General features: G+C 34.1%; 1 non-coding gene across 1 annotated transcript; it reads right to left on the reverse strand.

Annotated features, from left to right (window-relative positions):
* Positions 1 to 6,545: 6,545 nt before the first annotated feature.
* LOC112508383 lies at positions 6,546 to 6,652 on the reverse strand. Its single transcript, XR_003068755.1, has one exon. It is a non-coding gene; the product is annotated as a small nucleolar RNA R71 (small nucleolar RNA).
* Positions 6,653 to 7,008: the final 356 nt, after the last annotated feature.

Genomic DNA, 7,008 nt, shown 5'->3' on the forward strand with positions numbered 1-7,008 from the left:
TTTCGGTCTTTTCCGTACTCATCTGGTAAGGTAAGTGACATCCGATCAGACTTGTTCCTGACATTTTATAGGCCTTGGGGAAGATGTAAAAAATGTCCCTCAATATGTATGAAAAAGATCTTATATGTATTGTTTTTATCGTAAGAAATATCATTGAATTAAAAAAAAACCAATAATTTATATAAAACCATTTTCCAAGTATTTCTACACGCACAATCAATTAAAAATTAATTTTAAGTTATATTATCTAGCATATTATTTTTACATAATATCGTTAATCCGTTCCACCGTAAAAAAGACATCCTACGATATATCTTTGATATATAAATTGACATTATTTAGTATTACAATGTTAACTATTCAAAGTAACACTCCACGTAAATCGGTATAAATCAGCTAGGTTTCCATCTCACTTCATGTTAATGTTTTTCATCACCGTTTTAAATGTTTAGGGCTTAAACAAAACTTTCAAAACCATCAATCTTAGAATCAAAAACCTATTTTTGTTATAACTTGATATCTTATTTTTATTTTAGAGATATGGGAATACTTGAGAATCATGCATTCAGTATTAGATAATAAGGAGTCAATAATGTATAAAAAAATAAGGGTAATTTTGAAACCTTAAATATAAATATAAGTTGGACCGTCTCATATATATAGTTGGTAGTTCTTTTCAAAACATAAGAGTTTTCTTAATTAATAACAAGAAATTATATCTACTATTTTAATACAAAAACAGAATTCATGTGAATGTAATAATCAAAAGAGTCAACTGGAGATAAATGATAGATAATATATCAAGTTTTCTGGACAAGTAGTTTTAGACTTTGATATTAGATAAAAAAATTTAAAGAAATAATAAGTAATACTATAAAATGAACGACCAATTAAACTTTTATATATTTTTTTCTCCACTGTAATGAATTAATATATCTATGGACCCTTAATATAAGAATAAATTCTTTTTAAGTCCTATTAGATACTAAAAAAATTGTGTTTTTAATTTACTGTTTTTTTTAACTACTACTAATTTCTTGTGGGCCCTAGATGTACGCCTGATTCCAGCGATGGTCCTAAACCCGATAAACACTTACCCAATAAATATTCAGTGAACGACACTTAAATCTATTTTTTAAATGGAATTCTCTCTTAAACACCAAAATTTTACAAAAAAATTGTTATATACAACACCAAATTTGATGGAACATTCTTCATTTACATAAAAACGGTTGCAGTTTGATATTTTCAATCTTGTGGTTGTTTTTAAAATGGTTTAAAAGTTGAGGGGTGTATTTTAAAAATTTGGTATAAAAAACTTTAAACCCAACGCCTCTTTTGAAAAATGTATATGAATGTGTTATTTTCTTTTCTTTCTTCTTGAGGTTTTGTTTTGAGATAAGAAGAAAAAGGAAAGAAAAGTTGGTGAAAACAATATTTTGGTCCCTGGTTCGAAGAAAAAGAATGAGAAAGTTTACGTGCTCTTATCTAAATTTTATGTCAGTTTAAAGTCTTTCATTTATTTGTGATTCAAGATGAGTTTATTTTAAAACTTTATTTGAAATGCTTTGGATAAGAAACCTTTATGAGTTTCGAAATTTGGTATATTTGGATGAAGCTATTTGCTATTTGTTAGTATAATCGGGTTTTTGATATTGTATTATTAGTTGTATGGAATAAGGGTGACATAATCAAGAGAGATGTATATTTTGAAATAAAGATGACATACTCAGAAGAGTTGTATATTTTAAAATAAGGGTGGCAAAATTAGGAGCAGAGTATATTTTGAAATAAATGTGACATAATCAGGAGCAAAGTATATTTTGAAATAACGGTGGCATAATCAGGAGCAGGGTATACTCGGGTAAGAGTGGCATACTCAACGGGTTAGTTAAAAAGGATATTTTGATCACATGAGTTGTTATTGCATCAGTATGATACAATAAGTTGGTTTTATCGCATCAGAGTGATGCGACAGAGGGGTTCTCATATCAGTATGATGCGATAAGTTGAGATTACCGCATCTTTGTAATGCGACAAAGTGTTTATCGCATCTGCTTGATGCCACAAGATGGTGTATTCGCATCTATGTGGTGCAACAAGGTATGTTACCGCATCTACTTGATGCGATGAAATGAGGTTATCTTATCATTGCAATGCGATGAGTTTGGTTGTCTCATATGTATGGTGCGGCAAGATGAGGTTTGATGCGATAATTGTTATTTATATGTTGATTTTCAAAGTTTGGCTTGTTAAAAAAATTGTTTTCATGATTTTCACCGTGTAATAGCTATCAAAGAAAAACTAACTAGACCTTATGGTTCAACCCTCATTTTGTTTTAAAAAATGTGCAATACAGGTCGAGTACACCCAAAGGTAAAGGGAAGAGAAATATGTAAATTGAAGTGTTATAACTTTACATCTGTCTGTATAATGAACGTCAATTTTGTGAAAGCTGTGAAATACATGAACTGAGAATTTGTTTATTCAAAGTCATGTAATTTGTGAGAATAATTTTGTAGTTACTTTTACAAGTAACAATATGTATGATTGAGACCAGTATGTATTATTTGTATTCCATGTTATATAAAATATGTATGTTTTAAAGCAAATATGGGATGGGGTTTTACAAGTTTAGTATTAGAACCTTAGTTTAAGAGATTTATGTATTCAGTTTGATGCCTAAACTTAAACTGTATATTATTTGCATAATTAAGGGTCCCTACCATCTATACAACTTTTGGAAATAAATATAATGGGTTAAAAGAACGATATGTAAGGTAAATTCAAATTACAACTGACCAATGTAATTCTGAGTTTACACGTGTATATTTGTACTTGAATATCTTATTATATATGGGAATGTGATTATATGTATATTAAATCCTTGTGAATTATCAGATGATAAGTAACTCTCGAAGATCTGAAAGAATTGAATTGATTACCCCAGAGGGAAAAGATAGTCCACCAGAAAATATTCCAGAAAATCCACCTACTGGTCGGGGCAGAAAACGGGGAAGAGGCAAAAGTATTCTTCCAAAAATTCATACTGAATAAGAAAAATCAATTCATGAAAATGCAAATGATCAACATAACAGAAACAGATTCATGGGTCGGAATCAGACTCAAAATCTTGAATATGTTACCTGGGATATATTAGCTGAGGAAATGGGTAAATACTGTAAGGTCTTTAATGAGAAATCCTACCCATGTTGAAACTGAAAGAGTCGAGATTAATCCATAAGTTCCTACTACTAATGAAAAGGGAGGTGATATCAAAATGTTTTTAACATGTAAACCTCTAGCGTTTTCGAGTGAAAGAGATCCTATCAAAGCAATGTGCTGGTTGAAAGAAATTGAATCAGTTTTTAATACCAGCATCTGTATGAGGGATCAAAACAATAACATCATCAGCAGGTTCCTCATCAGCAACAATTTTCTCTTCCTCTTTATCTTTCTCCTCCTCTTTGTCATTATTAAGATGAGAGGAGATGTAATTAAGATAAGAGGAGAGGTCTTCAAGCTTGTGCTCTAAGGTAGAATGAGCTTCATCCTGGAGAATGTTGAAACATCGACTCTTTCCAGTTGTTGACGGTCCACTTCTCTGAATGATGGTTCAAGGGCTGGAGCCGGTAGCTGGAGGAGTTGGAAGATTTGTTGAAGTAGCTCACCAGGCAGCCTGGACTTTGTGAGCTTTGCTGGATAGAACAACTACAACTTCAACATTGGCTTAGACTTCAGTCTTCTCCGTCATCAACGATTCTTTAATGTCACAGACGTCAACTTGGACAACAGAGAGGTCGTGAGTCACTTCTTTCTTTGAGGGCATTGCCTTGTGTACCTCGTCCATTTTATCTAGTACTGTGGCAGCGGTCAGCAGCAACTTCACATCCTCAGGACCTCAGCCATGTCATAGACTTCAACTTCAGTCTCTATGATTGTGGGTTCATTCCGTGAAGGACCTGGAGTGTCAAGAGAACATTGAGCAAAAGATAGCTCAGGATTAGAATAAAAGAAAGAAGGGGAGGCGAGGTTGTTACCTGAGGGATCCTCAACGTCATCTGAAGGATTGACACTGGTCATTGCACATGCACAAGTGTCTTGAGGATCGGCTGCAAGTGTCTAAGGAGTCTCGAGAGGAGCAACCTCAGGTCCTATGGTGACAGCTTCACCAATGGTGGGGACCACCACCATGGGATCATCAGCGCGTGTGCTGGAGACCAAGGAGGGAGGATAGGAGATGATGGATGAGAAAGAATGTGAGTGATCAGCAGTGGCAATGTTGCTATTCACACTTTTAGTGATTTGTGTTACTGAAGCGATTTAGAGAGTGGCCACGTGTACGACAATATCTGAATAGATAATTGAAGAGCTGGGGAGGGTTATAGCGAGTGCCTCGAGGTTAAGACTTTTTTAATAGATGAGACCTTTTGAGAGGTCATAACTAGGGTGTTGGTTTCCTCTTTTTGGCTTTCTTAGCCTTCTTTGAAGGACTAAGATGGGCTTCAGATTGTGTCCTCTTTTTGGAGGATAAGATGGTGGTGGTCGGTATAAATGATAAGTGTGTAAAAGCTTACACTTTAGCACCTAATTATGTTTTTATTTCACTTCATTTTACACCTTTCCTAATCCTATATCTAGTCTTTTAGTTTTATTTATGGTTTCACATTCATTGGAGCTAGGATGCGAGAATGGTACTGTTTTATGTATTTGGTGAATAAAATGCTGACATAAGCATTGTTGTAGCAGGCGTATACGTTGTTCCAACATTTGGACACTGGATATTGGCACAGCTGGCTCAATCCTGTTGAAAATGTTGAAAAGTCGAATTTAGATGGAATCTTCTAGTACTGATAGCAAGCGATTTAGATGGAAGATGCCATTACTTTTGTACTAAAGCATCTTGTGTACTAAGACATATTTTCATTTACCCATTGGTTAATAACCAATGAGTATTACCCACTAGTACTTTTGATTCCCTCTTGCTAGTATATATATGGGGGTAATCCTTTGAACAATTATAACACTTAGAACAATTTCATTTCATCATCAGGAACAAAGCTTCATCTAAGCTTTGGGTCCTTGTTACTTTTTATATCATTTTGCAAGTACTTTTAAGTGTTCTTCGTAACTGTCAGTTGCTACAACAATTTTTCTAGCTTTTCCTTTACTTTTTGTGCAGAATTTACTTTTACGTCATTTACATTCCGTCATTTCCGTTTATATCATTTACTTTTAAGCACTTACATTCAGTCATGCTAGGCTAAATACCTTAGTATGGGTGTAAGTGAAGGTTATGAGATACGCCAAGTGTTAGTTGATGTTTGCTTGTTAATAGCAATTTATTTCGCTATTCACAAGTGGTATTAATATTTCATATGGTAATATTTGACAAATTGACACATGTTATTTTATTCATATGGGTTGGATTTAAAATTAAGACAACGCAAATATTGTTACTAAGTTTGGGATTAATGCATCACCAAGTGCACTTCAAACATATGGTATAATCTGCACTTCCTTGGAAGGCTATTCAATCCAGTAGTGTTGTAAAGAGCTATTTATAGAGCAATATTCATTACACTTCCTTGCTGAAATCCAACCTGATCTTGAATCCATACTATCTTTTAATTATTGTTACATTTCAGTATTTGGTTACCGACTCTCGCAAAGATATTTTCTCTCTGAAGCTTTATTGCTTCCAAAAACCCTTTTATGAAATCTCACTTTAAAGTTGACTTTTGTGACTCTCTTTACATATTAAATCTCTATGGAACGATATTTGGTATTACTTACCATTATTACTTGCTTTGGACGATACTTGTAAGCCATGTATACTTGCATGATTTACTTGTTATTAAATTCTTTTGAGGGTATATCCTCCATACCAAGCTTTTGGCGTCGTTGCCGGAGATTTTTAGCCAAAAAGAGTTTTTCTTTAAGTTGCTTTAAAATTTGATTTTTTTACAATCAAGTGTTTATTTTTAGTGGTTTATGCCAAAGATACCTCACGGGACTACTTTTGAGTTAGATCCGGACATTGAAAGAACCTTAGAAGGAGAAAAATGGTACAAATAAATTTGTTGCCTATTCTAGCTACTCCTGAAATGGCTCAAGTCAGACCTGATCTAATACCCAATCCTGCAGAGAAGGTTATTAGGCTTGCAAATTCAAGGACTGTGGCATCATGGACTATAATATTCCAATGTTAAATCAATTACACCCTGAAATACGTAGGCCCAGTATTGGTGGTGACCACTTTCAATTTAAGTCCATCATGTTTCACATGTTACAAACAAATGGTCAATATGTTGGATTAATATATGAGGATCCTCATTTGCATCTTAGATCTTTTATGGAAGTCACCGACTCTATTCATCTTAATGGAATTTCTGATGAAGCCTTAAGGTTGAAGTTGTTTCCTTTTTCATTATGAGACAAAGCCAAAGTGTGATACAACTCTTTGCAACCAGACTCAGTCACCACATGGAATAAGAAGACTAAGAAGTTTTAAAAAAAAATATTTTCCCCCAACCAGGATTGCCACATTCAGAAATGAAATTTGTCTTTTTAGACAACTGGATGATGAAGCAGTCCCTGATGCTTCGGAGAGGTACAAGGAATTACTAAGAAAATTCCCACATCATGGCATACCCTACTGCATACAGCTGAAACATTTTACAATGGTCTTGACACCACTACTAAACAAATTTAAGATGCTACTGCAGGAGGAGCCTTTACTTCCAGTACCTATAATGATGGTTTTGATATTTTGGAGAAAATTTCTAACAACAATGGTCATTGGGCAGATCCTAGAGCAATAGTACCCAGAAAGACAGCAGGCATTCATGAAATAGATTCTTATACTGCTCTTACAGAATAGTTAACAACAATGACTGGTTTGTTGAAAAACTTGGCTGCCCCTGCTGCTAGGGGTGCTTAAAACTCCGACCAACTCGATCAACCCAATCCAATCCAACGTAAAATAACCCAACCCGATGTCTAATA

Source organism: Cynara cardunculus (genome assembly GCF_001531365.2).
Source record: "Cynara cardunculus var. scolymus isolate 2C chromosome LG 2, CcrdV1, whole genome shotgun sequence".
Classification (NCBI taxonomy): Eukaryota; Viridiplantae; Streptophyta; class Magnoliopsida; order Asterales; family Asteraceae; genus Cynara; species Cynara cardunculus.